This window comes from Spermophilus citellus (assembly GCF_964194105.1).
Source record: "Spermophilus citellus genome assembly, chromosome: 2".
NCBI classification, from domain to species: Eukaryota; Metazoa; Chordata; class Mammalia; order Rodentia; family Sciuridae; genus Spermophilus; species Spermophilus citellus.
In genome coordinates, this window is record NC_138183.1 from 87,707,486 (window position 1) to 87,716,715 (window position 9,230).

Consider the following 9,230-nt stretch of genomic DNA (forward strand, 5'->3'; position numbering starts at 1 on the left):
AATGGCTCCCTCTTCTTGATATGAGTAGTGAGAAGTCCTTATTCACTAAAAGACTGTGCTCACTTTCAGCTGAAGTCGAACTTAAAGACAAGCTTTAGGGGAGGAGGGAACAGTATCTGATAGGGAGGCAACCCTATACTCTCCATGGCATTTCTTCTCTAAGTTTTATGGCATTTTCTAGGCTACTTATTTGCAGAATGTAGTTCTACAAGTCTATTGTATCTCACAAATTTTCCTGGAAATAGAAATGCACCCCATCAACAAGGCCCCTTCTCACCAAGCACTCTGCAAGCATTGAAAACAACTTAGTTTCACATTGGGTCCATTACCTCATTACCTATGGGAAATGGGAGCATTTGGTGTACCATTTCCTAAATTTTTAGGTCCACAGCCAACTCCACACCTTAGGTGTACTTCTTTTGGAACTTACGTTGAGTTAATCATGAGTTCTTGGTCCACTCTCATCATTGGTCCCTTTGCATTATTTATTGATTGATCCACTTACCTTTTTTCCATTATTTTCCATTTCCTTTTCCAAAGGTGACAACTGGGTACACATATGTCTTTGCCTATAATTTGTAAAGTGATTAATATTGCTTTGTGTGTCTATACTTTTAAATTTCATTAGTTAAATGGGGCTCTAGAGCTCATTTGATTTCTTTCCTTTATGATTAGAATACTATTTTGGAGATCTCTCTGTGTTGCTAGTTACATGTCTTGTTGCTTCTAACCACCAGTGTGTCCTGTAGGGTGCATCTCCTGTGTTTTACTTATCAGTCCCACAAATAATGAACACCCAAGTTGCTTCCCTCTTATGATGATCATGATTGATGTTGTGATAAAAACCCTTGAACATATCCTTTCTTGCACCCAGAGCTGTTCTAGGATATATGCCCAGAAGAGGGATTTCTGAGTCATAATATTTGGCTAAATACTCCCACCTTGCTCTCTAGAAGAATTGCATGTATTGAGAAGCCCCAGAAGTGCATAAATGTTTCTGTTTTCTCATGTTTCTGCCAACTTCCTAATTTCTTGGCAATGATATTTGTGTGACATCTTGTTTTGGTTTGCATATCTCTTATTACTAATGAATTTGGGCATTTCTCCATATACTAGCCCTTTGCATGTCCCTGTCTGTGAATTGCCTGTTCATATCCTTTGACTGTTTCTCTGTTGGTCTTCCAGTCTATTTTCTCATTGATTTGCCCAGATTTTTTCTGTCTTCTAGAGACTAGCCCTTGTCAACTTCAGATTTTGCAAACATATTCTTTCAAAATGACACCTCCTGTATCGTCAGTATGATGTCTTTTAGTGAACAGAAATAATTCAATTTTGATTTGATCAAATTGATCAATTCCACCCCTCTCATGATCAATAGTATTTTGGATCTTATTTTTAAAATTCTTCCTCAGTATATATATATGCATCCTAGATTGTTTTAAGAACTGTACAAGTTGAATTATATTAAAAAGCTTTTAAAGAGCTTTGTTTTCCTCTGGTTTTGTCCTTTTACTGTCATTAGCTGATTTGACATTGATAGAACAGTAGATAGATATTATGGAGTTGGTGTGATTTTTCAAATGTGCTGAAAGCATACAGATTTTTTTTTCCACTTCAAAGTCCTGCTGGGATCACGTTGACAAATACACTATCTTTAGTTTATTCTCCTGGACTATATTCTTTATTTCTGTCTGAGATGCTTATTCATTTTACTTAGCAAGCTTGTGGAATCAGTAAAATACTCCTACAGCCAAACATAGCCTTGGTTTCTCTGGGCCATAGGCTATGCACCCACTTCTATTAGATTCTCAGGACGCTTGGAGATGGGCAGGCATTTCTTTTTCCTCTTAAATATTCTCCAGAGGTGCCTTGCATTAGAATGCTGCAACAGCTTTAATCCCAAATGTTCTTTCAGTACTCAGGTGGATACTCTTGTTTGAAGAGCAATCCATTTGTGTTTAAATGCACTCTCCTTGGATTTCTTCATGTTGTGTTTTTTTTTCTTTTTTCTTTTTTTTCACTGAATGTGTCACACTGCATAGACCTCAGAGCTGGTAGCTCCAGCCAGGGGATTCTTGATCTTGGAGACTATTAACTGTGAAGAGAATCTTGAGGAAGTTTCCCAGGATAGCTACTTCCTAGATATATCAGAGAGGCATTTAGTTTAAAAAAATTAAATTTTTAATGGACAAAATTTTGCATATTTACAGTGTACAAAATTTTGTTTTGAAATATGCATATATTATAGAATGGTTAAATTGAGCTACTATATGCATTATCTCACATACTTATAATTTTTGTGGTGAGGATAAGAACACTTAGTCTGCTCTTTTAGAGGTTTTCAAATATACTATACATTGTTATTAACTGCTGTATAACCTTGTTGTAGAGTAGACTTCTTGAACATATTCCTCCTAACTTCAGTCTTGTACCCTCTGGCTACCTTCTGGGGAGTGGTGTTCTTGATGGTCACAGTGAGTGTGTTACCAACATTCAGTGTCTGAAGGGTTGAGTTGTCAAATGTCCTACAATTCCTTGGGAAATCTTAAACAATAAAACTCTTCAGTCCTCCAAATGCCAGCAGTGCCCCCATCAAGAAATAATCCTTTAAATTGCTTCAGTATACAGATAAAGAAAACAAGACCCAGAACAGGGTGATAAGTGCCAAAGCTCATGGAGCTAGACTAAAACCTGAACACAAGTCTCTAGATACCCAGGCTGTGGGCTTTCCATGTGTACAAATAAGGTTTGCATGAGCTTATTCCAGGATCTTCTTTTGGATGAATGAGACATTCCACATGCACCTCAACCATGCTGGGTTTTGTTTTGTTGTATTTTTTTTGGTGTCAATGGACCTTTATTTTATTTATTTATATACAGTGCTGAAAATTGAACCCAGTGCCTCACACATGCTAGGCAAGTGCTCTGAGCTATAACCACTGAGCAACAACCCCAGCCCCCATACTATTGTTTTTAATCTTTCTCTTTTTCTTCACTTTTTACTGGTTACAGCTGAGCTTGGTGATTATGATCCTGATGAGCATCCTGAGAATTACATCAGTGAGTTTGAGATCTTCCCCAAGCAGTCACAGAAGCTCGAAAGAAAAATCATGGAAATTCATAAAAACGAACTCAGGTAATGTGGGTAGACATTTATGAAAGAGAGATGAGAAGGTATTCTTACTGCAGGAACTGTGGAAATCATGTGAAGCAAGAATATTTGTAACACATAGGTAGACTGTTTCAGGTGGCAAAGCCATTTATCTAAGCACTGTCAAGGACACCCAGATATCCTCTGTCAATGACAATCTCAATAGTGTGGGGAATGGTCTAGGAATGGTCAGCAGTTACAGAGCTACACGTTTTCTCCTACTTAAGGATTTCTAACCACCCTTAAATAAATCATCCTTGCCAATTTTGAATTTGGCGTTGCTTCTTTTCCTCTTGTGGATAGAAGCATTGACTTCAAGTAGAGCAGAATCCATTGGCAAAGTTCTGTTTTTCATGCTGCTCCCAAGATGATAGGATTCAGTGCCTGCTCCTCCTTTCCTTGTCTGAGATGTTTCAGGATGGTAAGTACAGAGTCATCGTGGAAGGAGTACCAAATTGCATAGTATTCACTATGTACCAAGCAGTGTTCTAGGCATCATGTATATATTGACTTCATTTAATCTTCACAGTAACCTAGGAGATAGGTTCTATGGTTGTTCCCATATTATAGACGAGGGAACTGAGGCACAGAGATTGAGTGATTGAGCATCTTACACATGACTAGTGTCAGAGCTGGGATTTAAATTCAGGCATCCTGGGTGCAGAGTCTGTGCTCTTAAGCCTATGTGGAATAAAATGAAGCATGCTTAGGAATCATCACCCACTTGGAATTCAGATAATTCAGATATTCTAGTCTGCATTAGGGTTTAGATCCTGTGCAAATCATAGAAGAAATCCTTTTGATAATAATAGTAAGCATAGGCAATGTTATGACAAATATTGATGAAGAATTGCAAGATCTGAGGTGCTTTCATTATCTGGGCTTCTGGTAATTATGAAGAAAATAGTGTCACTGGTTGATGAATTCTGGAACAAAAGTGTCCCATTATGAATGAGTGCTAGAGCTTCCTATTTTATGCAGACACTCCCCCTTCTGGTGAAGTGTGGGCATTCAAAGTGGCTGCATATTTTAGCTTGGAAAGGGTAGCCTTCATTCCTAGAAGTAAAAATAATTCGACATCAAAACATACTTGTTTTAGAAAGTACCCTACCATTTCCATGGGTTAGAGTATTGCTTCCTAATGAAAAGTTTTGTGAGAAAATATATGAAATCCTCACTCTTCTTTTTACATTTTAGAGACTAGGGTGCTAGAGATAACAATAAAGTTCCAATATTTTGGGTGAGGGGTCTATGTCATAGGAGCATCCTTCCTAGAGACCATAGAGTAAGGGCTCTTGGATGAAGAAATTGCATCCATTGTGTGGATTGGTAGGAAAGGTCTTCTATAACCAGAATTTTCAGGGTCTTAAATGTTTAGAACACATTATAATAAATATTACTTGGGTACTTACTGGATGCCAGAACACCATGCAAAGAGCTTTATATGCCTTATTCCATTAGGACTCCCAAACACTATGAGGTGGGCACCATTAGTGTTCTCAGTGAGGGATGAGGAAAGTATAGCCTGGAGTGGTCGAAGGACTTCCCTTGATGGTTATTAGCAGACGCAGGACTTGCATCTTGACACCAACATCCACACTTTTACCCGTTTGCTGATCAGTCCTGAGAGGCAGGTAGCTGGGCAGATGTTTCACGGTGTCACCATAGCAATGGCCTGCGAGGATGGACACCAGGTGGGAGAGGAGGAGGGGTAAGTGATTTCTACCATTCAGAGAGCCAAGGACCCGAAAAAGAATAGAAGGAAAGAAAATTGAAAAAAAAATCTTGAGAGACATGGCAGTAAGATTTGGTGACCAAACTGATTTTATGAGGAAGTAGGTAAACTGAAAGATTCCAGGTTATTTTTAACAATCAGAAAGCTGTGTATTGGACCTGTACCAGCTCCCAGATTTGTTGAGATCTCTGAAAGTGGTCATTGCGATCTAGGGACCAGTCAGTCACTGTTTATAAATCTCAGAAGTAATTTCCATGGCTTGATAAGAACTGCAGCTCTGTGTGTCAACCAGGAAGCCCCAGGAAGGGGTCAGAGTCACAACTCCAAGGGATGCAACTGCCAGGCATCATGTGACATTGCAAGGGCAACTCCAGGGCATATTTTCCTGTGTATTTTTTTTAATCTTTCCCAAGTAGACACACACACTTGGTTCTGCCTCAGTACTACAGAGAGAGATTTTAGGTTGTGAGGGGAGGACAAGAAGAGTAGAAGAAGGTGGTAGTGCAGAGGAAGAGGAGTATTCTGCAGTTGGATGGAAAGCCTGCTGTGGAGGTCGAGGCTGCTCTGGAGGTTGGTGGACATAGGTGGGGAATGTGTTGATGTTGTGTGGGGAACAGGGTCTTCAGTTGGGTTACTCTGCACACTTCCACTGTGAGGAGGGGGTCACAGAAGAAGGAAACCCATGCTAGGCTGCACCCGGGCATGTATCCTAGTCTCCAAGTTGACCACTGTACATGTGACCCTCCTCACAGCAAAGGGATGATGCGCAGCCATCGACCTGTTGTCACAGAGACTTCCTGAGAAGACGCCAGGTGGCTTTTGTTGGGGTAGCAGGGCCCCAATACATAACTTGGCTACTGAACCAGTTGAGAAAGAAAACAAGAGAGATAGTAATAGAGTTGCTTAAATATTAGCAGAAATGATGATGATGATTTACAAAGAGAGAAACATTTTCACCTTAGGGAAGCAGTTTCAAAATCCTTTCCCAGATATTTAATTGAGTGGAATCATTCAAATTCTATGCTCACTGAGAAGGGACAAAAGCTTCTCTACTGTGGGTGGGGTACATTTCTCAGGGAGGGAAAGGAACTTTCCCAAGGAGGCTACACACTGCTTGAACGTGAATCCTAAATGTCCTGGCAGACAGGCAGGAATGAGAGAGTTCTTTGGGGGAAGAAGGTGAGAGGTTCTGCAGTTTTGAGGTACTGCAAAACAGAATGGAAAACTGAGATTTGTGTAATGGTTTCCTTGGATGAAGTGCTTAGACTGCTTGGATATTTAAGAGATTGGTGTGTGAAGATTAAGATTCATGCCTGGATCCACTATTCTTCCTTAAATGCCATATGGCTTATGCTTTATCTATGATTGCATCGGAAGGCAGGATAGAGAGAATCCATGGTTTTGAAAACGTGATAGTACTTTGTAGTTGTTGGTCACCTCTGAATCTGTCAAGGTCAGCTAGATTTTGCTGAGGACAACCTCCAAAGCTCAGTGGCTTACTGTAAGAAAGACTTCCTTGCTCTGTTTTGTCCACCTGAGGTCAGCTGGGGGACTCTGCTCGTCATTGTCACTCAGGGCAGTCATCAGCTTTATTTTGCCAGCTGTAGAGCCAAGGGAAAGAGAGCCTTGGAAAGTCTTGCTTAACTTGGAAGTGATGCATGTCACTTCTGCTTAAAATTCGATGGTCAGAAGCTGTCCCAAAGTCCTGCCCAATAGCAAGGAAATGCAATTCTACCCAGTGTCTAGAAGGTGAAATGAGCTAGAACAGCTGCTAAACAACCCATAATGACCTTCACAATGTCACTGACTGATAGAGTTGTTTTTTGTTTTTTTGTCCACCCCCCCCCCTTTGTTTTCTTTTCTTTTCTTTTAATAGGCTTTACTTTTTGGAGAAGTTTAGGTTCACAGTAAAATTGAGGGGGATTTCCTCAACAAGGATTTCCCATCTGCCTTCTTCCCCCTGACATGTATGGCCTCCCCAGTTATTAACATTTCTCTTTGGAGTGCTATATTTATTATAAATGATGTGCACATGGATATATTTTAATTATCCACAATTTATAGTTTACATTGGAGCTCACTCTTGGTGTATATTCTATGAGTTGGAGCAAATGTATAGCAACATGTATTCACTATTAAAGTATCATACAGAATTGTTTAACTGTCATAAAAATCATTTATCACTATCACCTAATCCTTAGAAACCATGGATCATTTTGTGTCTTCGTAGTTTTGACCTTTCCAGAATATCATAGTTGGAATTATTCAGCATGTAGCTTTTTCAGATAAGCTTCTTTCACTTAGTAATATGTATTTATACTTCTTCCATGTGTTTTCCAGACTCAATAGCTCATTTCTTTTTGGCATTAAATAGTAATCAATTGTCTGATGTACCACAGTTCATTTATCCAGTCACCTACTGAAGGAAAACTTGGTTGCTTCCAAGTTTGAGCAATGTTACTATGTGTGGATTTTCTTTTTTTTTAAGAGGGAGAGAGTTTTTAATATTTATTTTCTCAGTTTTCGGCGGACACAACATCTTTGTTTGTATGTGGTGCTGAGGATTGAACCCGGGCCGCATGCAAGCCAGGCAAGCGCGCTACCGCTTGAGCCACATCCCCAGCCCCCTGTATGTGAATTTTCACTCTGTACTCCACACTGAACTGCCAATCTCCCCTGGTAGGGACTGCCTAGCATCCACATATCCTGGTCTCTAAGTTACCCATCAATTTCCACCTGAAGAGGAAAACAACAATCACCAAAGAGATGTAGGCTTCTGGGGCGAGACTTCCTCTTAAGCCACAGCTCTCACTGTAGAACCGGCCACTGTTTTACTTTTAGTCTCCTTCCTGCCCTAATTTGTGCTCAAAACCATAAGTCAGGGTAGATCTTTCTAAAGTGTGAGCCTGGGCATCATGCTCCTCTGGACAAAACTTCTGTGGCACCCACTTCTCTCAAGATAAACTCCCTCTGCCCACTTAGAGGTGGAATGTTCTTCATACCCTGCCCCACCTGGCCTGTTGCCCAGTAGCATCTCCCATCACTCTATTATTCAGTCATTTCAATATTTTTTATTCATGCCTGGAATTCTCTTTCCTTCTCTCCTAGCCTGGAGACAGCCTCTGCTCTCATGAAGGACCAACTCCTGACTGTGGTCTCTTCTGAGAAGACCACCCTCACCAATAGTCCCTTAGCACTTTGTACTCACACCCTCATCTCCACTGAGCACTCAACACCCTCCCTCACATGCATGAGTCTTGTGTTCTGTCTCTTCCAGGGATGTGTACTATCAACTTGAAAAGTAATGGCAGGTGTCACAGCACCTAGGTAAGTGGACATACATCGATTAACTAGACCTAAGACCCATCTCCATGGAGATGTGGCAATGGTCTGGTTTTGCTGGAAGAAATCTGAGGCTGGATCTAATTTTTGTTTTTTGTCTTCTTAAAATGAACTAAATTCCACAGTTTGTGGTATTGAATGTCTAACTGTCCTAGGAAGAGCTGAATGGTTCTAAAATCGAGTTGAAGAGCTTTGAGGCAAAGGAAGCCTTTGAACCAGTTTCATTAACAATCTTGCTGGAATAAAACACTTGGGCCTTAAATGTGCTTGTTTTCTTTAGGTGCTGTGGCATGCTATTGGAAAGTCCTCTAGATGGAATCCATACACTCTTGAGACTGTCTTTGTTTTTGTTTCATATGTAGAAGTCGGTAGCAGCCCCATCAAAAGAAGTGAGTGTCTCATCCAGAACCAAAACTCAAGAGGAAATTGAGCTCCCTTTGGAATGAACATGCTAGTGCCTCATTTCTAACTGCAGCATGTGCCATTTACTTTACTTTGCCTTTAAGATTGGGTCAAACGATGCACCAGCCCAGCCTCCGAAGGCATACAACGCATCTCACTTTAGCTCAAAGGAGAGACCCCAATATGGTGTGTGTAACCAATGCCTGGGTAAACCAATGCACATCTCTGATGCATCTAAAACAGGATGTGCTCAGGCCTTTGGAAACTCACCACCTGCCTGAAAAACATTTCCTCCAGCCAAGAGCATATCAGGTTTGATCTTCACCCTTAGTTCACAGACTAGCCTGTGTTGGGTCTGACCAAAAGGACAGAGATGAGACCTGGACCTGGCTAGTCCTTTCCGGACCACATTGTCCCTGGCTATCACTGCCTCACCAGGCCCCAGTCTGACTGAAAATGATGAGAGCTAACGGAAAACTCTGTAAGTGTGGAGGGGAAGGGGTGTTGGGGCTGGGCCATGTAGCCATAGGCAGATGGTTGGTATCTCCTCTCCCATCCAAAATCCCCACTTCTTTATCTTCCTAAAGATAGAAAGGGAGA

General features: G+C 40.9%; 1 pseudogene across 1 annotated transcript in view; it reads left to right on the forward strand.

Annotated features, from left to right (window-relative positions):
* The window catches only part of LOC308641547 (FERM domain-containing protein 3-like), a 195,804-nt pseudogene that overhangs the window by 46,107 nt on the left and 140,467 nt on the right, over nucleotides 1-9,230 (forward strand). Inside the window, exon 6 of the transcript in view lies at nucleotides 3,013-3,136. The product of the transcript in view is annotated as an FERM domain-containing protein 3-like (transcript). The remainder of the gene's footprint in view (nucleotides 1-3,012; nucleotides 3,137-9,230) is intronic.